The 26,294-nt window shown below is 37.1% G+C and overlaps 1 long non-coding RNA gene across 2 annotated transcripts in view; it reads right to left on the bottom strand.

The window, feature by feature from the left end:
* Positions 1 to 26,294, bottom strand: part of LOC138819178 (uncharacterized) — a 39,417-nt gene that overhangs the window by 3,729 nt on the left and 9,394 nt on the right. The gene's annotated exons all lie outside the window — the stretch shown is intronic.

Below are 26,294 nucleotides of genomic sequence, written 5' to 3'. Positions count from 1 at the left end.
CCTTTCTTCAATAGGCACAGTGACCTTCATGATTTATGACCATAGTATCTTCGCCTAGACATGCACAGCATGCTAAGTCCTCACTGGAATTCTACACTCTGCTGTGCATTACCCGTGGAAAAAGACTCAACTACGCAGCAGACTACTTGGGCCTTATCCCAGTGAACAACACAGCGTGAATCCTGAGTTACAGTCTTTTAACTGCCTCTCTGTCCATGCAATGTATAGTCAGTTAGAAGCATTCAAGAGTTTCTTGAGCTGTTGAAAGGGAGTGAAATACAAAAACTCCTCAAGAAAGAGAGGAAGTACTAACAACAAACCATATTAGAAACCCATAAGCTGAATAAGTATCCAATGATTTGTTAAATTGTAACTCTTTTCATCCTGATTTTTATACTTCTTTTTGTTAATTTTACATTCATTGTAAGTGCTCATAATTTACACATTTCTGCACCAGCCAGTGAGTCCCTTTGTACTGAAATTTCAAATACACCTATGCAAGCTTAGAAATCAGAACCACTGATTTTTGGCCTGGTTGTTGTTGCTTTGTAGTTGTCAGTACTGGGGCTTGAGCAATAGTTCAGGCTGTCAGCCTGAACTCCACAGCTTGGCTCACAAACCACACTGCCTGGCTTTCTGTTAAATTGAGAGTCTCTCAGACTTTTCTGCCTAATTTGGCTTGCCTGGTTATTTTATTTGTGTATATCTAGATTTCTTAAGACTTTGGTTGGGGAAATACAACAATTGTAGCATCATTTTGAATCTTCCCAAAGAGATATAGCAATTAAGGTAAGGAGGGGAGAAAAACCCAAGAAATTAAAAGTTGATAACCACCAAGTATGTGCTTTGCGATTGGACAAAATCAGAAGTAAATAGAACCACTACTAAGCCTTCTTATCGAAGCAACTGAATGTGAATCTAATCAAGCAGCTAGACCTAACAGAATATACTGAGGAGAGAGGACTGAATGAACTCCCCCTCTCTCCGTTCAGTCAAATGCAGACTGTCAAACACTCAGTAAGAAAAATAACCCTTTCTCTCAACCAAATCAATAGTTTGAGCAAAACAGACGTCAGACTGCAAACATTTTTAAAAAGATTTTAGAATCATAATAATTGAATGCAACATATGAACTCTTGTGTTTTGTTTTGAACAAACCATCTGCAAAAAGAATCCCTGACACACGCAAGAAAGTCAGATTATAAATATTTGATTCCATAAAGGGGCTAATGGTGATTTTATGAGCACTAATCATTAACTAATCATCAGATGGGCATAAGAAATAATTTGACAATCCTGCAAAAGAGTAGAAAGCAGAGGAGATCAAAACATGGTTTATAATTTTTGAGGCTAGGAGATGACTATATGGGCATTTATTATTCTATTTTTCCTTTTTATTGAATATATTTGGAAAGTTCCTAAAAAATACTTCTGTTTATGTTAACCTTTCCTTAAAAATCTCTTGATTGTGTTAGTAGGACAGTGATAAATATACTGGCCCAATACTGGCTAAACTGCTCTTAGAACTATGACACACTTCTTCCTTTGCCACATTGTTCCTGAGGTGGAGGTTCTGCAGGATGGCTGAATGTTCTATTTACTCCTTCTTTCCTTTTGTCTTTCACGGATATTTCTGAAATAAACTGGCATGCCTTCTTTATGATGGGCACAGACAAACCAGCAATGGGGAGATGATAGGAGTGTGAGAGAGGTTTGCTTCGAAAATATAAGGAACTTGTAGCATAGCAAGCCAAGGAAAGCCGTAGGGAGTTAGAGTGTATTTTTTTTTCTTAGTTCAGGAACACTTCTTGGGAGGGTGACCAATTCTGTTACAGTGAACAGTGAGAAGCTATCAGCAAGTTTGAAAGCATGTCATGGTAACATCAGCAGAAAGGTACAGCCTAGAGTAGAAGACTAACTAAATTAACAATAGAGAGAGAGAAAGAAGAGTATAAAATGCAAAAAGTGCAGAGCAATTTAGGATCTGTGTTTTGGTAAGAGGAAGAGAAAGAAAGGAACTATCATTCTAACTTAAATGAGAAGTGGGGAAGAGGGAAGGGATGATTAGCTAAAAAACTGCCTCTGGAATTCTTCCTAAACAGGAAATTGATTTTGCTTAGGCTATTTGATATAAGAGATTGGTGGCATGTGGAGAAATTTCACAGATCACTCCTCATTCATTCCCTGAAAACATAGGCAATAAAATAATATCAATGTGACATCCAGATTACAATAAATAATTTATAATACAATTAAGGGCTGTGAAGGTGGTTCAGTGGTAGAGTGCTTGCCTTGCATGCATGAGGTCCTGGGTTTGATTCCTCAGCACCACAGAAGCAGAAAAAGCAGGAAGTGGTACTTTGTCTTAAATGGTAGAGCTCTCCTTGAGCTGAAGAACTGAGAACAGTGCCCAGACTCAGAGTTCAGGCCCCACGACCGACAAAAAAAAAAAAAAAAAAAAAAAAAAAGTTAATTTAGGCCAACACAGGTGGCTCAGGCCTGTAATCCTAGCTACTCAGGAGGCTGAGATCTGAGGATCGAGGTTCAAAGCCAGCCTGGGCAGGAAAATCTGTGAAACTCTTATCTCCAATAAACCACCAGAAAACCAGAAGTGGTGCCGTGGCTCAAGCGGTAGAGCACTCGCTTTGAGTTGAGGAGCACAGGGACAACGTCCAGGCCCAGAGTTCAAGCCCCATGACTGACCAAAAAGATAGATAGATAGATAGATAGATAGATAGATAGATAGATAGATAGATAGATAGATAGATAGATAGATACAATTAAAGTGTTTTCAAAAGGCCTATGGAATATATATATACTGTTTTAAGAACATTTAAAAAGTACCTTGCATATTTAAAAAATACATGGAATTTCATGACATGTAAGTATGTCATAAAAATGATGTATTGTTAAGTAACAATTTGTTCATGAATGTTCATAAAGCAACTAGTACTGGCCTATGGCTCCTTCACTGACAATTGGTTATATATTTAGTAAGATGATGCTGTTGTCAAATATCCAGGGAATTTATGTCACCACTGGGATGCACAACTTTGACTGGTTTCATGTGTACATAGTTTATGAGAAAAGCACCAATTTTTTCAAACTTCAGCAGAAAATATGCTTTTAACAGGTTAATGTCACTTATGTATATTGCCCCTCCCCCAAAAAACTAAGAGTAGGGAGAATAAAAAGGAGTTGAAAGCCAGATGTCACCAGCTTAGGGCTGTAAATTCTCAGGAGTCTGAGATCTGAGGAATGCTGGTTCAAAGCCAGCCTGGAAAGGAAATTCTATGAGACTTTTATTTCCAATTACCTACAAAAAGCTGGAAGTGGCACTGTGTCTCAAAGTGGTAAAGCATTAGCTTTGAGCACAAAAGCTCAGGGACCTTGAGTACAAGGCCCCAAGATTGACACTCCTTTTCTCCAAACAAAAAAAAAAAAAAAAGGGAGGGGGGTTGAGAAATAAAGAACAAGCTGGGCATAATAGCACACACCTGTCTTCCTAACAATATAGGCAAGGCAATGGAGACAGTGAGTTCAAGGATAGTGTGGGCAAATTTAGACCAGGACCTCATCTCAATAACAAAGTTTTTAAAGGGCTAAGGATATAATTCAAGTGAGAGTGTGCTTGCCTGGTAAGTACAAGGCCTTGGGTACACTACTAGCCTTGAGCTGAAGAGCTGGGGGACAGCGCCCAGGCCAAGAATTCATACCCCACTGACTGACAAAAACAAAAATATTCAACTTTTTGGACTTTAATTGGACCTCAGCAACTCTGGGGTATATTCTATAAAACTGTGTTTTTAAAGCTCCCCCCGCCCAAATTCTATAGCATGCAAAAGCTTAAGAACTAGTACCAATCCGGAGGCTGGTGGCTCATGCCTTTAATACTAGCTACTCAGGAGGCTGAGATCTGAGGATTGAGGTTCAAAGCCAGCCCAGGCAGGAAAGTCCAATTTGCCACTCAGAAAATGGAAGTGGCGCTGTGGCTCAAATGGTAGAGCACTAGCCTTGAGCTGAAGAGCTGAAGGACAGTGCCTAGGCTCAGAGTTCAAGCCCCATGACCGACAAAACAACAACAACAACAACAACAACAACAAAATCTAGTACCATATAACATGTCAGGGAGTATCTACCATCTTAACCTCATCGAGAAGGCTTTGGTTGACTCCAGGCTTTAATTAATCATTAGCTAGTTGTCGATGACACCACAAAGCTTCTAGAAATCCACCGGAGCTCACCCACAGCAATGAATTCAGTTTAATAAAGCCCTGTAATTCATTCTCATTGAGTACATTTTGAGATTGTATACACTTTCAACTTACATGAGAATTTCCTCCCTTTTTGGCTTCCAAGTTCTGGCAGATCTGTTCATTCTGAAATCATTTTCCTTCCAGAAAGAAGAGGGGAAATGCAGATGCGCTCGATGAGTGATCCTCTCCAGACACCAGGCCCTTCTTGAACCAAAGCAACTGGGGCACAAGTTACCCTGCTGTTAATGAGCACCCTAATTAATTAATTACCCTAATTAATGAGCACCCTAAGATTATTGTCAGGCTCCACTTATAGCCATGTTTTAGACTTACATTCTGATGACTCCTAAAAATCAGAATATCAGCTCTAACTTCTCAAAACTCATGGAACTTGAGTTTTAAAATTGGGTAGCTAAGGCTTTTTACTGCTAAGCAGTCTGTCATTTATACTGTGTGCTGGCCTATTTATTGGTCTTGTTTCTCTCTGTATTCTGTATCCCTAAAGACCCCAGATACCAATAAAAGAAAATTACTCAGAATCACTGCTGGCACTCTTAACATATTTTTATTATTTTGGTGGTTGTTTTCATATTTCTAATACTATTGAAAGGTTATGATTAAGAGTGCTGTCTACCTTTTATTTCTCTTTTTTTACAACTGTGTCACTTAATGAATTTTTTAATATATTTCTCTCAGTAAAATTTAATTAGATGGGCTCTAGGTTATGATTTAGAAAATGCTCATATGCGTGACTAACTTCAAACTATTGTTAGAGTCATAAATCCTTACTCTCTGTGCTTAAAAAAATCCTTGGGTTATAAAGGGAAAATCATTGGTTTTTTAAAGCAATTTGTAGTTGACTTCATCGAGTCTACCAAATTGCCACTGCAAGAAAATACAATCTATCATCTTTGAAAATTAAATTATAATGGTTTTATTTCATTTACTACAATGAGTATTTATTGAACATGTGTTCTGTGTGAAGTACACTGCTACATATTGTAAAAGGAAAAAAATTCAAGTGACTGAAACAAAGTGTCCATTTCCCAAAGAGGGAAACTTTCTTCCTCCAATAGGTAGAACCAGGTGTTATAGAATAATCAAAACAAATAGGTGGAAATACAGAAGAGGAGATGTTTCTTTTCACCACAAAGGTCTTAAATGCTTTTAAGAAGAAGGAAGGTTTGGCTTTAGCCCTTAAAGTATTAACAAGAACATCACAGATACTTTGCAAATATATACTTTCAGAAAAGACTAAAACTCCCAAAATAAAAGCAAGTAAAAGACATTTACCAAGGGGGAAATACATATTCCAGTTCACTAGTAATTGAAGAAATGCAAATTTAAACAATTACAATTTATAAACCTTATTATAAAGATGCTATACAAGGGGGTTACACAGTTACATGAGTAAGGTAATGAGCACTTCTTTTTTTTTTTTTTTTTTTTTTTTGTCGGTCGTGGGGATTGAACTCTGGGCCTGGACGCTGTCCCTCAGCTCTTCAGCTCAAGGCGAGCGCTCTACCACTTGAGCTACAGCGCCACTTCCGGTTTTCTGGTGGTTTATTGGAGATAGGAGTCTCACGGTCTCTCCTGCCCGGGCTGGCTTTGAACCTCGATCCTCAGATCTCAGCCTCCTGAGTAGCTAGGATTACAGGCGTGAGCCACCGGCGCCCGGCATAATGAGCACTTCTTGTCTAACATTGTTACCCACTCCTTTTTCTCCTATCTCTTACCTTCCACATTCCCCCCCAAAGTTGTAAAGTTCATTTCCAACATGGTGTCTTGAGTATCATTGTTGCAATGGGTCAGCCTTTGTCCTTGTTTCAGCATTTTGTTATTCCCTTATCCTTCCCAAAGTTAGATAAATACATATTCAAGATGCAGGGTACCAGAATCAAAGACAGTGATTGCCATGGATAAACCAATGGAAAAATAAAAATGAAAGAAAAAGAAAGAACTAGATACATTGGTGACAACAAGGTCAACAACTAAAAAAAAAAAAAAAAAAAAAAAAAAAAAAAAAAAAAAAAAAGACTGTTGTTTCCATGTCTTAGAGTTCATTTCAATTAGCATCATTTTGTATGGTCATATGTTCATAGCTATTGAGTTATTATGATTCTCTGCCAGGACTATCCTAGACATATACTAATTATTACAAATGAGAGAAACCATGGACCCTGTGTTTCTTTGGGTCTGGTTTACTTTAATATGATTTTTTCCCAAGTCTTTCCATTTCCTTACGAACAGGGCGATGCCATTCTTTCTGATAGAAGCATAAAATTCTTTCAAAATATAAAGAGCATCTAGAATCCTCAGACTGTAATAGAATGGGCATACACTGGAACAAATTCTCTAGGAAACAATAATATAAAGTGAGAGTGACAAGAAAATTGGTCTTTTGTCCTCTCAAATCATTCCAGTTTTAGGCACCTATTATGAGAAGGCAATCATTGTCTATATAAGATTTAAGTTACCTTCACCATAAAAATTTAAAAAAAAACAACATAGGAAGGTTGAGGATACAGTTTAGAAGTTTCCCCTAACATGCTTAAACTCTTGGGTTTGATCCCTAGCATGGCATATAAATAAATAAATAAATACTTTCCTGATGATCTCTGCAGTATTTAAATTATATTTCTAAAGGATTTTTAATACATAGAAAAATGCCAATAATTGCTCATCAAATAAAGCAGAATGCAGACTAACATCTAGAGTAGACGGTGGTATCTATCTGGAGATACATGCACATACACACACACACACACACACACACACACACAACATACATATCTTATGCATTTCTTTAATTAAGCATATACTAAAAAAAAACTCTTTTCAGTCAAATTTGGTATTGTTCTGTCCTCTCTTCTACATCTTATCAATAAATGTTAAAAACAGAAATACATGTCTGTAGCATGGCTAATCCCCAACTTGCAGTTCATAGAGTTGTTAGCATTTTGTAGTCCTGGCCCAAATCAAGTACAAACTTGCCCTTTGCTGCTTCTACTTCAGAGGAATTTCTCTTGAGGTAAGGCTCTTGCATAATCATCATAGATTTAAAATTTTACCCTCCAGTGTAAAATTTGCGACCAAATGCACTGGAGTTAAATTCTTACAAACACTTATTGTACATATCAACATCTATGTTTTACAAGCCAGAATTAATGAAATAGTAAGGCAGGGTGCTTTTATTTGACAAAGGAAACATGGTATTCAGAAAAGTCTTAGTCATGCCTGGTATTTCTGTATGATTCCATGAGAGAAAAGAGGAGGAAAAGCAGATATTTGGCCAACAAGGTAAGAAAGGGCACACCTGACTTATAACATGAATTTTGTTAACATTGGGATAAAAGCCAGTCTTGGAAAATACTATATAACTGATAGGAAATTCAGTCCAAATCTTCAAGCATTAACAAAAAAATAGTCAAAATTAATATTGACTAATTCAACCAAGTTGTACTTGGGTCCTATCCCACTGTAGACAAATTCTGTTCAGTGTATTTTGATTCATACTTGGGATATGCATTCACAACTAAAAGGCACACTGCATATGGAGAAAAAGGAAGGGCTCTGCCATCCTTTCTCTCAGAGATATTGCTGGCCTCCTTACTAAACAAGCTCAACCAGCATGAAGTCTCTGCTTGAATGCACAAGCAGGACTTGGGAATCCTTCAGGAGGCAGGCCACACTAACTACCACGGTTCAACCTTGACCCCTTCCCAGAACCAAATTTGGATATCATGAGAAAAGGCTTACTCCTTACTCCCTAGAGAATTTCATCACAGATTAGGGATGTTCTTGTCTCAGTGTCTCCGTCCATTCCACTCTTTCCCCAAACATACTCCTCATTCTTTCACCATGAGTACTACAGTCCTATTATATCCTGGGTCTAAATCTTAAAACAAGGCTTCTCTTCCCTTAGGATTAAAAAGGGTTGACTCTCCCAACTCTCCACTATCTTAAGGGATTTCCTTTAAAAACAAAAAAAAAACAAAAAAAAAAACAACTTGTGCAGCAAAGAGAAGGGGGAAAAAAGCAACTCACAATCCTGAATTCTTTCATCTTTACCATCTCTAGTTATTCCTTAAGCCTTACATTTTTATGTTCCTCACAAGTACACAAGTTCCATGTTATCTTCATATTTTGTCCCCCTTTCTTCAAGTCTTTTTCAGGTGCTTGAGGTCTGCATACCTTTGCGTTGCTTTTCTACCAGCTGAAGCAACTTCAAAGAGAGAAATTCTTTTCATATTTTAGCAATGAAAATCTTTCATTTTTTTAAAAGTTGTTTTAAAACCTAGGGCTTGAACCCAGGGCTTCCTACATGCTAGGCAAGAACTTAAGCCACATCTTCAACAGTTTTGTTTATACTTTTTTTTTTTTGGTTGGTCATGGGGCTTGAACTCTGGGCCTGGGCACTGTCCCTCAGCTCTTCAGCTCAAGGGTAGCACTCTACCCCTTGAGCTACAGCAGCACTACTTCTGATTTTCTGGTAGTTTATTGGAGATCAGAGTCTCACAGACTTTCCTGCCCAGGCTGGCCCTGAACCATAATCCTCAGATCTCAGCTTTCTGAGTAGCTAGGATTACAGGTGTGAGCCACCAGCATCTGGCTATACTTAATAACTCAGCAGGGCTGGCCTTAAAGTCATCATTTTCCTACCTGCCCTCATAAGTAACTGGTATTACAAGTATGTGCCACCATGCCTAGTTTCTTTTCTTTTGTAGTTAATTTTAGGTGACAAAAACTTTGGATATATATATATGTATATATATATATATACATATATATATACATATATATATATATACATATATATATATGTATATATATATATAACTTCTGGTTCCTCTCATGCATTTTACATAATCAGGAAAAGAGAAGTACTCAAGTAGAGATGATATTGCCCCTCCTTGTATTCCAGAGGATTTTTCCCTGAAATGTTCATGGCCTTTTTTTCTACTCATGGAATTAACTCCCTAAGTCCAAGGGACCAGTGGGTCACCTTTGCTTACTCTTGATAGGAGGATGCCTTCCAATGGTGACCATCTGAGCACTCCTTGCACATATATATATATATACATATATATATATGTATATATATATATAACTTCTGGTTCCTCTCATGCATTTTACATAATCAGGAAAAGAGAAGTACTCAAGTAGAGATGATATTGCCCCTCCTTGTATTCCAGAGGATTTTTCCCTGAAATGTTCATGGCCTTTTTTTCTACTCATGGAATTAACTCCCTAAGTCCAAGGGACCAGTGGGTCACCTTTGCTTACTCTTGATAGGAGGATGCCTTCCAATGGTGACCATCTGAGCACTCCTTGCCTTAGAATACTCTCTTCTGAGTTACATGGTTCTGGCCTGAAAAATGTGTTTCCTTCCTAAGAGACCTTTCTATGATTAGCTTTGAAATGCAAACAAATCATAGCATTTGAGCATTTCTAAAGTACTCCTTCCAGAAAAAGCATGTCATGAATTACATGCTTAAGATTTTCTAGTCTTTCACCATTTATCCTAGCTAATTAGGCACTATTCCTTATTACTTATACTTTTGATACATATTTCAAAAAACAAGTTATGGGCAAGACAGAAACCAAGAATCAGCCTATTGACTTTTCGGTTACTAGTACAACCAGATTTTTTTAAACTCTTCTATTCACAGAGTGGTTCTAATTGATAAGAGAAAGGCTTCACTTATGTGTGCTCTTGTTTTCTAGAAGAATCTAACAGATAGTTGTCAAAGTTTCCCCACTCATATTCTAGAGCATTTAGAAGCAGTTAATTTATTAAATTATGAAGAGTCTAAATTTAGGATTTTAAATAATTCCAATTTCCACCTAAGATTTCAAAAATAAAATCTAAACAAATACGACATGCAAATGCTCTGAAGTGGGAGCAATAGCTTGGACTGGTTTCATCCACCCATGAAGAATGCTAGGTTCCAAATGATAATACAGGACTGTGCAGGGCAAGTCCACAGGGGTTTCAATAGAGCTGACAATGGTGACATTACCAATCTTTCATTTCTCTGTGCAGTGAAATGATCCTTTCATAGGAAGAATATAGCACTGATTGGCACCTCTGATAAATTCAAGGAATTCAAACGTTGAACCTCCTTCGCTCTCTCCCAGATGTTGTCAAATGAAATGGAGAAAGAACCAGTGCAGAAGAAATCAGCTCTCTGGGCACTGGGCAGAATGAATCTTAGGAAAGATGGGGTTTCTTCCTCATATTCAACTACTATGTCCCCAAGCTTAACTTTGTTTCTTTTCACAACTGCCTCTGAATCTGAAATGTACTGGAATTTAAACTCACCCTCTGCTAGCCTAATGAGCTGCTTGTCTTGAACCAAAATCTAGTCAGCTTGCCAAAGTGAAGTGTTAACCTGTTACCTGATAATGAGTGTGCATATTATCTCATGCTAATTAATTAGAGGAAAACTCAAGGTATCAGGGCTTATGTTGAGAAGAGAAGCCAAATGGAGAGATTCTAGTGCATGAAGAAACAGATAGCATGACCTGGAACTTTTAACAAATGGAGCAAGAAAGAGGCTTTTACCCCAAATCCCAAAGGAACTTTACTGCCACAAGACATGACCCATTTGCCAACAAAGTGTAGCACCAAAGGTTTGGATAAATTTTGCAAATGTGTTTTGGAATTCAAATGCCATTTGAAGGTTTCTAAATTAATACAGATTAATAATGCCCATTTTCTTATCCATAGCAAGTACTATCAGACAGGATTTTAAAGTGATTCCCCCCAGATCCTCCTTAGGCTGGGGAAATTATTGGAACTATCCATGCAATAGTCATGTTATCTTAAAAATGGAGATGATAACAGTGCCAGGCTCACTTTTTTTTTTTAGTATGTTTGATCAGAAAGATCAAATGGATTGAAGAAAAATTCTTTGGACAAGCACTTGCTTATTGGGATCCTGATAGAACTGATTTTATAAAAATCAATGAAAGCTGGCATTCATGGGGAAGTTTTGTGTGCACACATGCGTGCCTGTCCCAGAGCTTGAACTCAAGGCTTGGGCACTCTCCCTGAGCTTTTTTGCTCAAGGCTGGCACTCTACCACTTGAGTTCAGCTTCTGGCTTCTTGGTGGTTAACTGTAGGTAAGAGTCTCACAGACTTCCCTGACCAGGGACTGACTTCAAACTGCAATTTTCAGATCTCAGTATACTGAGTAGTATAGGTGTCAGCTACTGGTGCCCAGTTCATGGGGAAATTCTAAAGCATGCATAATACAGTATACAAAATTAAATCTTGATGTTAAAACTAAAAATGCCCTTACACCAGTTACTCTATGGCACCAACCTAAATCAGATTAATATTTGAAACACATTCAGGGTCATCTTAAAGTCAACAATAGTTCTTATTCTGCTTCCAAGGTCATTGCCATGCCTTTCTGTGACCACAACTTGTTGAGATAGTGAAAGACCCTTGGTCACTAGTCTAAATTGCTCAGTTCTGCAGTTGTCCACAAATCTCTTTCTCAACTTATTAGCTACCACCAATTTGTTGTATTGATAAAAATTCCAATGTATCCAGTATTAAATACTTTAGACTTGAAAAATTATAAAACACATGGTTTATAACACAGAAATTCAATAAATATAAGGTTGCCATATCTGAAAAGAGAGCACTCCAATGATCACTTGTAATCCCTGAAGCTAACAGTTTCCAGGTTAGACTGCTCTCTCCTTCTACAGTAATGATGGAGTATTTTCATCACTTCAATTGCTGTGATATGCTGGCCCAATAAGAGAAAACAGCAGAAAAAGAAATTTGGGACTGGGAAGGTGGCTCAGTGGTAGAGTGCTTGCATGCATGAGACCCTGGGTTCTATTCCTCAGCACCACATAAGCAGAAAAAAAAGCCAGAAGTGGCGCTATGGCTCAAGTGGTGGAGTGCTAGCCTTGAGCTGAAGAGGTGAGGGACAGCACCCAAGCCCAGAATTCAGGCCCATGACCGGACCCCCCCCAAAAAAAGAATTTGGGACAATCCAAACAGTATGGAAAACAAAAGACAACAAGAGAAAATGGTATTCATAAAAATTTACATCTTGATCATGATATATAAAGTGTACTTCCTAATGTGATAAAAATATTTTCCATGTTTGAATATAGTTTTGAATGGTTTTGTTCTACCTAGACAACAACTTAAAGGATGACACATAAGAAAATTGATGGATGGGGCTGGGAAGGTGGCTCAGTGGTAGAGCACTTGCCTTGCATGCCTGAGGCCCTGGGTTCAATTCCTCAGCACCACATAAGCAAAAAGAAAAAAGCCGGAAGTGGCACTGTGGCTCAAGTGGTAGAGTGCTAGCCTTGAGCTTGAAGAGCTGAGGGACAGTGCTCAGGCCCAGAGTTCAGGCCCCACGACCGGACCCAAAAAAAAAAAAAAAAAAGAAAATTGATGGATACCTTGGAGAATAATAGTATGAGAGCAAACTTCCTGGTTTTGATTTTACCTGCTTTAGACAATGACTTTTAAAAATAAAAATATTGCTCCTCTATTAATGTTGCTGAAACATTTTCATATAATTGAATTTAAATTGACTGTGAATATTGTGATAGTGATCATTAAAAACAGAACTGAGAACTTGAAATAGTATCAAAGAGTTCAAAAATCCCCAACTTCAGTTCAAGCTCCAGTGGCTCTTAGGATGCTGGGTAAGGAGAAGGAAGATGCTCTGAGCAGGATAGCACAGCTTATTTGGGCATTAGACAGAATTTTAGAAGGGATTAGAGTGGATGCAATTTTTCAAGCCTAATCTCTTAAGAAAAAAAGGGATAACTGCCAAATGTAGAAGTATATTTTAAATGGTGCAGAAATATAAATGACTGTAAAATTAACAGATTTTTGGGTCTCACTTATTAACACTGAAATTTGCATTTTCAGTGCTATTATTTTTCATGTCATTTTTCAATTCGATCTTGTCGCTAAATAAAGACCAAGCATAAGTATAAAATATTAAGACTTAGAATAGTGATCAAGAAGTAGCTCATTTAAAAAAGAAGTTTATGCATATATAAAAATAATTCAATACATTTCCTACAAAATTCAGAAAAGTGAAGAGGAAAGGGAGTTTGGGAAGTTTGGGTGAGAAGATTGAAAGCAATCACATTAATCAACTGCATTGTAATCATAAACTGCTTTGTTAAATGGCAACTCCTTTATACAACCATTTAAAATAGTAAAATATTTTTTAAATAATAAAATACAGAATTGTGCATGTTAAAATTTTATTTGATAAAATATTTAATACTTTTATAAATTTAAAAACACATATTAATGTTCAATTACTTTTTTCACAGTTGAAGTATATACAAGGGAAATGTAGAATTTGAGTTTCAATAAAGTAACTCATAGCCAGGTGCTGGTAGCTCACACTTGTGAGATCTGAGAATCTTAGCCAGGAAAGCTGGTGAAACTATCATCTCCAATTAACCACCCAAAAAGCTAGAAGTGAAGCTGAGTCAAAGTGCTAGAATGTTAGCCTTGAGTGTTCAGGCCCTGAGTTGAAGCCCCAGGGCTGGTACAAGAAGAAAAGAAAGGGATAAAGGAAAAGAAGGAAGGAAGGAAGGAAGGAAGGAAGGAAGGAAGGAAGGAAGGAAGGAAGGGCTCCTAAATTGAAATGAAATGGACCATTAGCCTGGACTTCCTTTGCAGCTGTACTGGTGTTTTATGCCTGAGTCTCGAGCAATCATCATCTTGGACAGACATTTACATTTGACTACTGGGAGTGAATGGGAGGATTCATAAGATTATTTGATTATTAAATAACTTAAAATCAGTGTTATCAACATGTTGTTCCAATGACTGCCATAAACTGTCACACTATGAAGACAGCGGCCCCAGGGAACACGTAACAGCTGGGATGGAAAATGAGTTCCTTTCTCCATATCCACAGATGCTGGCTTCTGGAGAATTCTGTGGAAGGGAATTGACCTCTATAATTAATTGGTATTTTTGTCCATAAGCACAAATTAGCTGCATGTATGGAGTCAAGAGTGGCATGATAGATCATAGTTTAAGGGCACCAAAGGAGTCACATTTCCTTTAAGCTATGCCCACTCACTCACAGTTCCATCAAAGTACCCTGTTCTTCCTACTCTCTGCACCTTTATTTGTATTTCTACTTTATCTACTCTCTTTGGTCTGCCTGCCCTGCTGAGGAGCTCTGTGGATTACGAGTGATTGGAGATGAACATTTCTCCTCTTTCTATTCCATACCAAAACAATTTAGGAAACGTACAAATAGAGATAATCTATACCTTCACCCTGAGTATGAGCCAACAGATTGCTAAAATACCCAAGAGATATTTGTTGAGTACAATGCACATGGGTCCAAATTGCAGAATATCAGAGTGGATGGTGTCAATCATGGAACTGAGAGAGACAGAGCCATGGGTCAAAAAGTTCTGAAGAAATATCATCTCACTAAGCACTCTTTGTTGAGAAACATCTAAGGCTGCATACAGACAGAAAAGGTTGGAGGAGCAATTCAGTCTAGCTTACTTATAATCTTGAAAAAGGTGCCCCAGAGTGGGGTAGCTCCACCAAGCAGAAATCAAAAGGGAATGGTATTGCACAAAATGGTTAGAACACAACTAGAATTTGGGCCAAGTAAATGAAGAACCAGAAGCCAAACAGAGCAGTTCTTACCAAACCCTGGAACTGTGTATTATTTTCCATGAGACCTTTTTTCTTTCTTCTTTCTTCCTTCCTTTCTTCCCTTTGTTCCCTTCCCTTCTCTCTCTTTCTTTTAAGTAAAATGACATAGAAGTTAAGGAAATAGCAAGTATGTAAAATAAAATGGAATTCCTTGGCCAACCTATACATGTGAACAAAAAACAACAAAACTTTCTATTTATATTACTCCAGACATGTTTTGTGCCTATACAAACATATACTCACAAATGTTCTGGCATGGGTTCATTCTATGCTACTGTCTTTTCCATAATGGCACAGTTGAAACTTTCTTATAAGTGTATTTAATTTTATGAATGTACAATGATGTCATTACTTTCGTGAATGCTTGTTTCCAATGTTTCATCAAACTCAAAAAATATTATTATGGCATGTGATTATTTCTAAAGGGCACAGCTGTTTGTTTAGATAGTGTGTATAATTTAACTTAATTAATAATATCAAAATTGCATTCTTCTATCCACTATTCACAATATAAAAAATATTTTCCCTTGCCATTGACAATTCAGGAATATCATCAAGCTAAATGTCAAAGAGCAGAAAATTGCTTAAGGTAACTATATCTTACCTCCATTAGGAAATATATGTAGCTTAAAAACTTATGGTGTAAGCTGAATTCTACAAGGCTTTCAAAGCAGAACTCACACCAATACTCCTCCAATTCTTCAATGAAATTGAAAGCAAAATTTCACTACCACACTCTTTCTATGAAGCCAGCATAATCCTCATCCCAAAACCAGGCAAGGATTCATCAAAGAAAAAGAACTGTAGACCCATTTCTTTGATGAACATCAATGCAAAATATCTCAACAAAATTGTGGCCAATCGACTTCAAATACTCATCAAAATATCATACACCACGATCAAGCAGATTAATTTCAGGGATGCAAAGCTGGTTCAATTAATTCATCACATCAACAAGAGCAAGGATAAGAACTACATCATTATCTCAATAGATGCAGAAAAATCATTTGACAAGATCAACACCCCTTATGATGAAGGCTCTGGAAAAACTAGGAATCCATGGAACATGCCTCAATATAATAAAGGCAGGGGCTGGGAAGGTGGCTCAGTGGTAGAGCGCTTGCCTTGCATGCATGAGGCTCTGGGTTTGATTCCTCAGCACCACATAAGCAAAAAGAAAAAAGCCAGAAGTGGCGCTGTGGCTCAAGTGGTAGAGCGCTAGCCTTGAACTGAAGAGCTGAGGGACAGTGCCCAGGCCCAGAGTTCAGGCCCCATGACTGGACCCCCCCAAAAATATATATATATATATACACACACATACACTAAAGTCAGTGAGTGACAAACCTACAGCCAGCTTTATACTTAATGGCCAAAAGTTAATGCCATTTCCTCTAAATTCAGGAATGAGACAAGGATGTTCACTCTCTCCACTCCTCTTCAACCTAGTATTAGAATGCCTAGCTACAGCAATAAGACAAGATGCAAACATAAAGGGGATTCAAATAGGGAAAGATGAAGTAAAACTCTCCCTCTTTGCAGATGACATGATGTTGTACTTAAAGAAACCCATGGACTCCACTCCCAAGTTGCTTGAGCTGATCAGAAACTTTGGCAAAGTAGCAGGGTATAAAATTAGCCCTCAGAAATCAGTGGCTTTCCTGTGTGCCAATAGTGAGAAGAGCGTGGCTGAAATTAGGAAAGCAACTCCTTTTGTAATAGCCACACAAAAAGTAAAATACTTAGGAGTTAACAAAAAAGGTGAAAGACCTCTATGACGAAACTTTTAAAAACCTGAAAAAGGAATTTAAAGCAGAACCGAGCAAGTGGAAAAATCCCCCATGCTCCTGGATTGGGAGGATCAACATCGTGAAAATGGCAATACTGCCAAAGGCAATCTACAAATTCAATGTGATACCTATTAATACCCCAACTTCATTCTTCAAGGAAATAGAAGAAGCAATCTAAAAATTCATATGGAACAAAAAAAGATCCCAAATAGCAAAAAACGATCCTTAGCAGAAAGAACTGTGCTGGAAGAATATCAATTCCAAATTTCAAACTCTACTACAAAGCCATAGTAATCAAAACAACTTGGTACTGGCATAAGAACAGACCTGAGGACCAATGGGAATAGTACTAAAGACCCAGAAATGAACCCACAGACCTATATAGCCACCTAATCTTTGACAAGGGAGCTAAAAAAATAGAATGGAAGAAAGACAGCCTCTTCAGTAAAAGGTGCTGGCAAAATTGGTAAATACCTGTAGAAAACTAAAGCTAGGTCCCTATGTATCACCGTGCACCAGAATCAACTCCAAATGGATCAAAGATCATGGAGTCAAAGCAGACGTCCTGAAAACATTACAGGAAGGAATAGGAGAAATTCTAGGGCTCCTTGGCACAGGCCAAAATTTTCTTAATAGAGACCCCAAAACACAACAAATCAAAGAAAGGCTGGACAAATGGGATTGCATGAAACTGCAGAGCTTCTGCATGGCAAAGGACATAGCTAGCAAGATCAATAGAAAGCCCATGGGCTGGGAGAAGATCTTCACTAGCCATACAATGGACAAGGGTCTCATACCTAAAATATACTTGGAACTCAAAAAATTAAATCCCCCCAACAACAAATCCTCAAAAAGCAACTGCCTGATTATTAAGTGGGCTAACGACTTAAAAGAGAAACTTCTCTGAAGAGGAAAGAAGGATGGCCAATAGAGACATGAAGAAATGCTCAACTTCTCTAGCCATAAAAGAAATGCAAATCAAAACAACATTGAGATAACCACCTCACCCCAGTTAGAATGGCTATAATCAAGAACTCTAACAACAACAGATGCTGGAGGGGATGTGGACAGAAGGGAACCTTACTGCATTGTTGGTGGGAGTGTAAATTTGTTCAACCACTTTGGAAAGAAGTATCGAGGTTCCTCAAAAGACTCCACATAGAGCTCCCCTATGAGCCAGCAATCCCACTTTTGGGCATTTACCCAAATGATCACAAACAAGACCATACTAAAGCTAGCAGCACAACTATGTTCATTGCATCATTATTTACCATAGCTAAGATATGGAACCAACCCGATGCCCCTCAGTAGATTACTAGATTAAGAAAATGTCACACACACACACACACACACACACACACACACACACACACACACACACACACTTACAAATTCTATGCTTCCATCAGAAAGAATAACATTGCCTCCATTTGTTAGGAAATGGAAAGACTTGGAAAATATTATATTAAGTGAAGTAAGCCAGGCCCAAAGAAACATAGGTCTCAAGGTTTCCCTTGTTTGCAATGACTATCACATGTCTAGGATAGGCAGAGAAGGTCAAAGGCTAAGTACATATAACCAAATGAGACAATGTTAAGCAAAATGTACCCCAAGACAGGGACACAAGTGTTTTTTTTTTCTTGCTTGCTATTGTTTTTAATGTACTTATAAGGCACTATGTGATTCTTTTGTTTCTTTTGTATGTTCTTCCTTCACGGTATAACCCCTGTTTTCACTGTGTTCTATATCTTGTATATACATTTTTGTAATTTGGGGAGGGGTAGAGGTATAGCAGAATGCTTAAATGGGGATACAGGTTGACCCATTGTGATGATGAGATGTACAGGACACTATGTTGTAAATAAACTTTACAATGTGGGGGGGGTGCAGGAGGAGTTGGGGAGATGGGGAGGGAAGTGATGGAAGAGGGAAAACAGAGGAGGAGGTAACAATGCTCGCTACGAAATGTACTCATTACCCGACTCATATAACTGTAACCCCTCTGTACAGTATCTTTGCAATAAAAATATTTAAAAAACAACTGAGTAAAAATGAAAAAAATTATGGTGTAAAAGAGTAATAACATAAAAAGTGCTTACGATGCACTGTTAAGGAAAAATGTAAGATAAAAAATACCATTTTAATAAGATGTTTCTGAGTTTCTTTTAGTTTCTCCTAAGTGAAAATAATGCTATTCTAATTTTCAGTAAGAAGATGAGCTACATACAAAAATAAGTGAAAATACATGGAAAAGTTCATGACTAATTATAAGGTACCTAGTTTGCCAATAGTACAAAGTCAGTGATGTAATACAGGCTAAACCCACAGAGTTTGGACATACAGAGGCTTGCCCTGTAGGTCTTTCCCTGATGATCTGGGTTTGGAACTGTTTTCCCTTTTACCTTCTACATACCTGGACACTGAATCACCCTCACCTGCAGGTTTGTATGTGCTAGCTTTGTGTTCCATTCAAGCCACATCTGTTGTGCCAGGATCTCTATGTGATGGACCTAGACAGTTCCTTCACCCCCATGGGCCTTGCTTTCTTCATCCAAAATAGTTTATCTTAGATTATGGATTTAACGTACTTTACATCAATCTTGACACAATGCCATCAGTACTCACATTGTTATCATTGATATTGACTCTGATATGTTACTGACTGGGAGTGGTCAGATCTTATCCTCCTAAGTTTTGAACCCAAATTTTATTTCTGAATATATATATCTAGATTTGTATATCTTTTAATAAATTTTGCCCAGTATTTATATTATTCAGACACAACTTTTTGCATTATATCGTACTTATACTTAGTATGGAATAATATGCAAGATTAAAGTATAAAATAAATATGAAAGATTAAAAATGAGAAATAAAGTATTTTAAATGGGGAGGGCTAAAAGTAAAAGTATGATGTAGGATGAAAATGTGGAAGGAAAGTAATATAAACATTTCTCAAAAAAATTATACTCTAGACTTCAGACATCGTTAACTAAGCCATAGCATATAAACCACAAAAAGATTTTTGTGAGAAGAAAAAAGCTAACTTTTTTGCAGTGAAACATCATTAAGATCTAATTATATATAACATTAAGTATGTTATAATAAATATGTAATATATTATTATATAAGTGCATTATGGAATTATATATAATAATATATTACATTTTCTTACATTGCATATTATATGTTGCATTGATATATTAAATATTATATTACATACATTATAAATATCTTTTTATTTTATTTTTATATTTATTTGTACTTTTATGTTTATAGATTTATATATTTATATTATATCATATATTACATTTTATTATATTATCATATTATTTAATGTAACATATGTATTATATATATAATTTGACAATCATACAATCATACACATATATTCATTATATATTATATATAGTAATCATATACATTATATATTTCATATTATGTAGTTTTATATTCATATATTATATGCAATCTATGCAATTATATATAACATATGACAAATATATATGCATACACATATGCATATTATATAATTATTATACATTTTATATACTAAATATAAAAACACCTATATAAACTTAGATACATACCATATCTCACTATTTTGTTATGCATGTGTTTTATTTTTTGAGCATTTAAGATACATATATACCAAGAGTATATATGTATTTATATGACAAATGATCAAACATCTGCCTATTTAATTTCCCACAAACAGAAGCCCAAGTTGAACACTTCGCATTTGTGTCACATGATGAGCAGTTTTCACTTAATCAGCTGAGAGAGGGGCCTTCGGCTTTGATCTGAACAGAATGTCTGGACCTAAATTTGACTTAATGTTGCCAGAGAGTCTCCAAACAGTGTGTACTAAGTGAAGCAAACATCGCCCGGTCTCCTGGGCATTCCCACTCTGAGGACCGTGCCGCAGCTCCTGATTACATTTGTAGTGATATTTCTAGGTTTTAGAATGCTTTTAAAGAACCTGAAAACCATCCTTTGTTTCTTACAGCTCTCCTTACATATTTTGAACCTAATCATGGAAGAAATGATTGCCTGTTTTTAAATAATATTTCTCTTTTGGGTCTCGTAACAAGCTGTATCAGGACAGAGCTGCTAATTGGCAATTTTAAAGACACATGGGGCCAACAAGTCTCCTAAGCAGTGATCAACAGACTGGCAGGGGAGAGGAAACAAGGGGATTAATAACAGAATGCATTTTCAGTCATGTTTTAGAAGGATGCATTTAAAAGAATAAACCACACAAAGCTTCTGTCTCCTTTTTCATAGAAAGAACTAGCTATATGCTAATATAGCTAGTGTTTAATATGAAATAAGTTAAAACAAATGGGGCTGGGAAGGTGGCTCAGTGGTAGAGCGTTTTCCCTGGGTTCAATTCCTCAGCACCACATAAGCAGAAAAAGCCAGAAGTGACACTGTGGCTCAAGTGATAGAGCACTCACTTTGAGCTGAAGAGCTGAGGGACAGCACCCACGCTCAGAATTCAGGCCCCACAACAACATAACAACAAAAATATTGTATAGAATTACTTAACCCCACTATTTTGTTGTGGAACTGCTAAAGGAATTTTAATTCATTAAGTTTATCTAAATTGGGAATTTTCTTAGATTGCCAAACATCTGATATTTCAGATGTAGAAAGAAACAAGTTTACAAACAGAAACTTTTAGAGCAGATTTCAACACACTGAGTATTGCACTAGATATCTGTCCAGTTACTAAGCCATAGACCACTGTTTAAAATATACAGCTGATAGATGCTAGACTCAGAAGTTTAGTGCTTCCCATTTGTGAGAGATGGGGAGGAAGGAAAGGAAATGAAAAATCCCCGGATCCTATAAGGGATCAGTAGCCATGCACAGGGCTAGCATTCCTTGTGCATGGCAGTTCAGTGGCCCCACAAGCAAACACTTCCATGGATAATGCAATAATGCCTAGAAAAGTCAATCATTAAGTTCTTAGAAGACACAAGGTTATTCACCTACCTTCCACAGACCCCCAGCCTATCGAAGGATGTCAACAGATCCCCACAGGAAACTCTTGGGAGATAATTACAAAGGGGGAGGCACCTTTCCCAACACCTGGTGCCTGAGAAGAAAATTCAGGATCAGGATGGATTTTTATTTCATTTAAACATTGCTAGTTTATGCAAAGTGCCGTGGGTGAGCCATATAATTTATTTTATTTTTTTATTGTGAGAATCCCGTACAGAGGGGTTACAATTACATGGGCAAGATAACAAGTACATTTCTTATCAAGCATTGTTGCCTCCTTTGTTTCCCCTTCCCATCCCTTCCCATACTCTCCCCCACCCCCTACCCATTCCTTCCCCCCACGGTTCGTTTTTCAACATAACAACTTGTACATCTCATTGTTGCAATGAGTTCACCTGTATCCCTAGTTAAACGATTTGGTATTTTCCCTTTCCCTCCACAAATTATACCAACATCAAATACATTGAAAGCATGGGTTATACTGTGGGGGAGGGACATACAAAGCAACATAGAAATAATCTTATAAATATGTTAGAAACAATTGCATGAAAGGAAAAAAAAAACAAAAAAAACATTTGAATACTTATCTTAGGGTTCATTCCCCTAACATCAACTTATCTGACCTTTTCTGCTTGACTCAGACATACTAGTTATTGCAAATAAGGGAAAACATGGGACCTATGTTTCTTTGGCCCTGGCTTACTTCAATTAGTATAATTTTTTCCAAGTCTTTCCATTTCTTAACAAAAGGGGCAATGTCATTCTTTCTGATGGAGGCATAGAATTCCATTGTGTATATATACCACATTTTCTTGATCCATTCATCTAGTGAGGGGCATCTGGGTTGGTTCCATATCTTAGCTATGGTAAATAATGCTGCAATAAACATAGTTGTGCTGGTAGCTTTAGTGTGGTCTTGTTTGTGATCATTTGGGTAAATGCTCAAAAGTGGGATTGCTGGGTCATAGGAGAGCTCTATGTGGAGTCTTTTGAGGAACCTCTATAATGCTTTCCAAAATGGTTGAACAAGTTTACACTCCCACCAACAATGCAGTAAGGTTCCCTTCTGTCCACATCCCCTCCAGTATCTGTTGTTATTAGAGTTCTTGATTATAGTCATTCTAACTGGGGTAAGGTGGTATCTCAATGTTGTCTTGATTTGCATTTCTTTTATGGCTAGAGAGGTTGAACATTTCTTCATGTCTCTATTGGCCATCCTTCTTTCCTCTTCAGAGAAGTTTCTCTTTAAGACTTTAGCCCACTTATTTATTGGGCAGTTGTTTCTTTGAAGATTTGTTTTTGGGGGATTTAATTTTTTAAGTTCCAGGTATATTTTAGATATGAGGCCCTTGTCTGTTGTATGGCTAGTGAAGATATTCTCCCAATCCAACCTCATTCTTCAAGGAAATAGAAGAAGCAATCCAAAAATTCATATGGAACAATAAAAGATCCCAAATAGCAAAAATAATCCTTCACAGAAAGAATAATGCTTGAGGAATATCAATACCAAATTTCAAACTCAACTACAAATCCTAGTAATCAAAACAGCTTGGTACTGGCATTAGAACAGACCTGAGGACCAATGGGAATAGTACTAAAGACCCAGAAATGAACCCACAGATCTATATAGCCACCTAATCTTTGACAAGGGAGCTAAAAAAATAGAATGGTAAAAGGTGCTGGCAAAATTGGTAAATACCTGTAGAAAACTAAAGCTAGGTCCCTATATATCACCCTGTACCAGAATCAACCCAAAATGGACCAAAGACCTTGAAGTCAAAGCAAATACCCTGAAAACATTACAGGACAGAATAGGAGAAACCCTAGGTCTCCTTGGCACAGGCCAAAGTTTTCTTAATAGAGACTCAGAAACACAACCAATCAAAGAAAGGTTGGACAAATGGGATTGCATGAAATTGCAGAGCTTCTGCATGGCAAAGGACATAGCTCACAAGATCAATAGAAAGCCCATATAACTTTCTTCTAGAAAACTTGGAGATAAATTTGAAGGGACATCACACAGTGCCTTCATTCATAAACCATCTAAGGGAAGCTACAGTCAGAGATAACGAGGTTTATACCTGTCCATGTCCACTGATTTTTCACTATAACTGAGGTTTTATAAAATTACACCACATGTTAACTTTTAAAACTACATTCCATTTTAGCTTTCAGGTCCACAATTTTGTATATTCAAGATTTTTTTTATTTTAGAGAATAAGTGGTTTTACTCTGTGAATTTAGCATACTGCTTTCTTCTTACCACCCAAATGGGCTGGGATGATCTGTTTTGACTTCAGTAAAGTTAAAGTTGTAAATTAAGCTATTCCCACATAATTAAATTACTGATTCAATCTGCCTAGAATTAACATTTGGAGAGGATTGCATCCAATAAGGTATTTTAAGTCTTCATCTTAAAGAAAAGAATACAGTAGAAATTCATGACTATCCTGGAGGGTTCAGACATTCATCAGCCTAGATGCATAGAACTGAATGTGGGAAAATCTTTAAGGAATTTGCTTCTTGAGTCTTTGCCTTTATGAGGCCTCTGGAGTGGAAGGAAGTCATGAATTTTTTGCCTTACTCAGAATTACCTAATAGCTTAGGTTTTTCCTAACATACCCCAACTGGCTTTCTCACACTGGGTAAGCCTCTAACAGAAGTTTACTAATGAATCATTATTTGATGAGTTCTGTAAACACGGAATGACGCTAGCCAAATAACGTCACATGTTGGGCACTGAGAACAGAAAAGATGAGCAGTTACCTTTGCAAAGAACCACAGTTATTAACAAAGGAATAATGAGCACTTAGTTTTAGATTTGCTGCAAAAAGCAAATAGTATTGTTGGTGGGAGTGTAAACTTGTTCAGCCACTTGGGAAAGCAGTATGGAGGTTCCTCAAAAGACTCCACATATGGGCTGGGAAGGAGGCTCAGTGGTAGAGCGCTTGCCTTGCATGCCTGAGGTCCTGGGTTCGATTCCTCAGCACCACATAAGCAAAAAGAAAAAAGCCGGGAGTGGCACTGTGACTCAAGTGGTAGAGCACTAGCCTTGAGCTGAATTGCTGAGGGACAGCACCTAGGCCCAGAGTTCAGGCCGGACCAAAAACAACAACAAAAAAAAAGACTCCACATAGAGATCCCCTATGACCCAGCAATCCCACTTTTGGGCATTTACCCAAATGATCACAAACAAGACCAGACCATACTAAAGATACCAGCACAACTATGTTTATAACAGCATTATTTACCATAGCTAAGATATGGAACCAACCCCAATGCCCCTCAGTAGATGGATATCAAGAAAATGTGACACACATAAGCACACTCACACACAAACATAAATATGAATTCTATGCTTCCAACAGAAAGTATGACATTGCCCCATTTGTTAGGGAAGTAGAAAGACTTGATAAGTAAGCTGGCCCAAAGAAACATATAGGTCCCATGGTTTCCTTATCTGCAATAACTAGTATATGTCTAGGACGAGCAGAAAAGGTCAAAAGCTATGTACATATGACCATATAAGATGATGCTAAATGAAATGAAGCCCAAGATAGGGACACAAGAGGTTTTATCTTTCTTGCTATTGTTTTTAACTTATTTATAATGTACTATGTGATTTTTTTTGTTTCTTTTGTATGTTCTTCCCCCATGGTATAACCCCTGTTTTCATTCTCTTTGACTCAGGTGCCCTGCATCTTGTATATTTTTCTAATTTGGGGAGGGGAAGGGAACTAACAAAATGCTGAAATAAGGATACAGGTTGACCCATGTAACAACAAGATGTACAAGACACTATGTTGAAAATGAAATTTACAACTTCGAGAGGTGGGGGAGGGAGGAGTTAGGGAGGTGGTAAGTGAAGGGATGGTAGGGGAAAAACAAAGGAGGGGTAACAATGCTGGATAGGAAATGTCCTCATTACCGTACTCATGTAACTGTAACCCCTCTGTACAGTATCTTTACAATGAAACATATATATTAAAAACAAAAAAGCAAAAACATAGTAAAAACTGTTCTCTGTATACAAGTATTTACACAAATAATCCTCCAGTCATTCACATGCTATGACTGAAAGTATACAGTAAACATGTCTGTATTGCACTGATCCACACACATGCATTACATGTCTGGATAAACACATAGAGACATGTGTACAAGTAATAAAGCCAGAGAGTCCCAGTGGACATGATTTGGCCCAATTAAAGTTATTTTTTAATAGACTGTCATCTTTTCCTAAATCCACAAAATGGTGTGGCTATTACTTTCATAATTAGAAAAATATTTAATAAATTATAGGATAGCCTTAGATGTGGACTTTAGAAATGTTTTCATATTTTCAAAATCTCATTTATACCACAGGATTAGAAAACATATTGTAGTCTAGAATTTTTTTTTAAAAAAGCTAGTAAATCCTGTGCTTAGACCATCAAATCTAATATATGTATAAAAGAAAGATAATGTTACAATTTGTATTCTAGTCTAAAATCTTTCTGGGTTTCCAGACACTGTGATGATAAGTACTTTAAATGCTTGAATGAACC

Source organism: Dipodomys merriami, unplaced genomic scaffold, assembly GCF_024711535.1.
Source record: "Dipodomys merriami isolate MVZ:Mamm:240054 unplaced genomic scaffold, mDipMer1.0.p SCAF_8, whole genome shotgun sequence".
In the NCBI taxonomy this organism is placed as follows: Eukaryota; Metazoa; Chordata; class Mammalia; order Rodentia; family Heteromyidae; genus Dipodomys; species Dipodomys merriami.
Note: the sequence above shows the minus strand (reverse complement) of the source record. Positions and strands in the feature narration are given on the sequence as shown.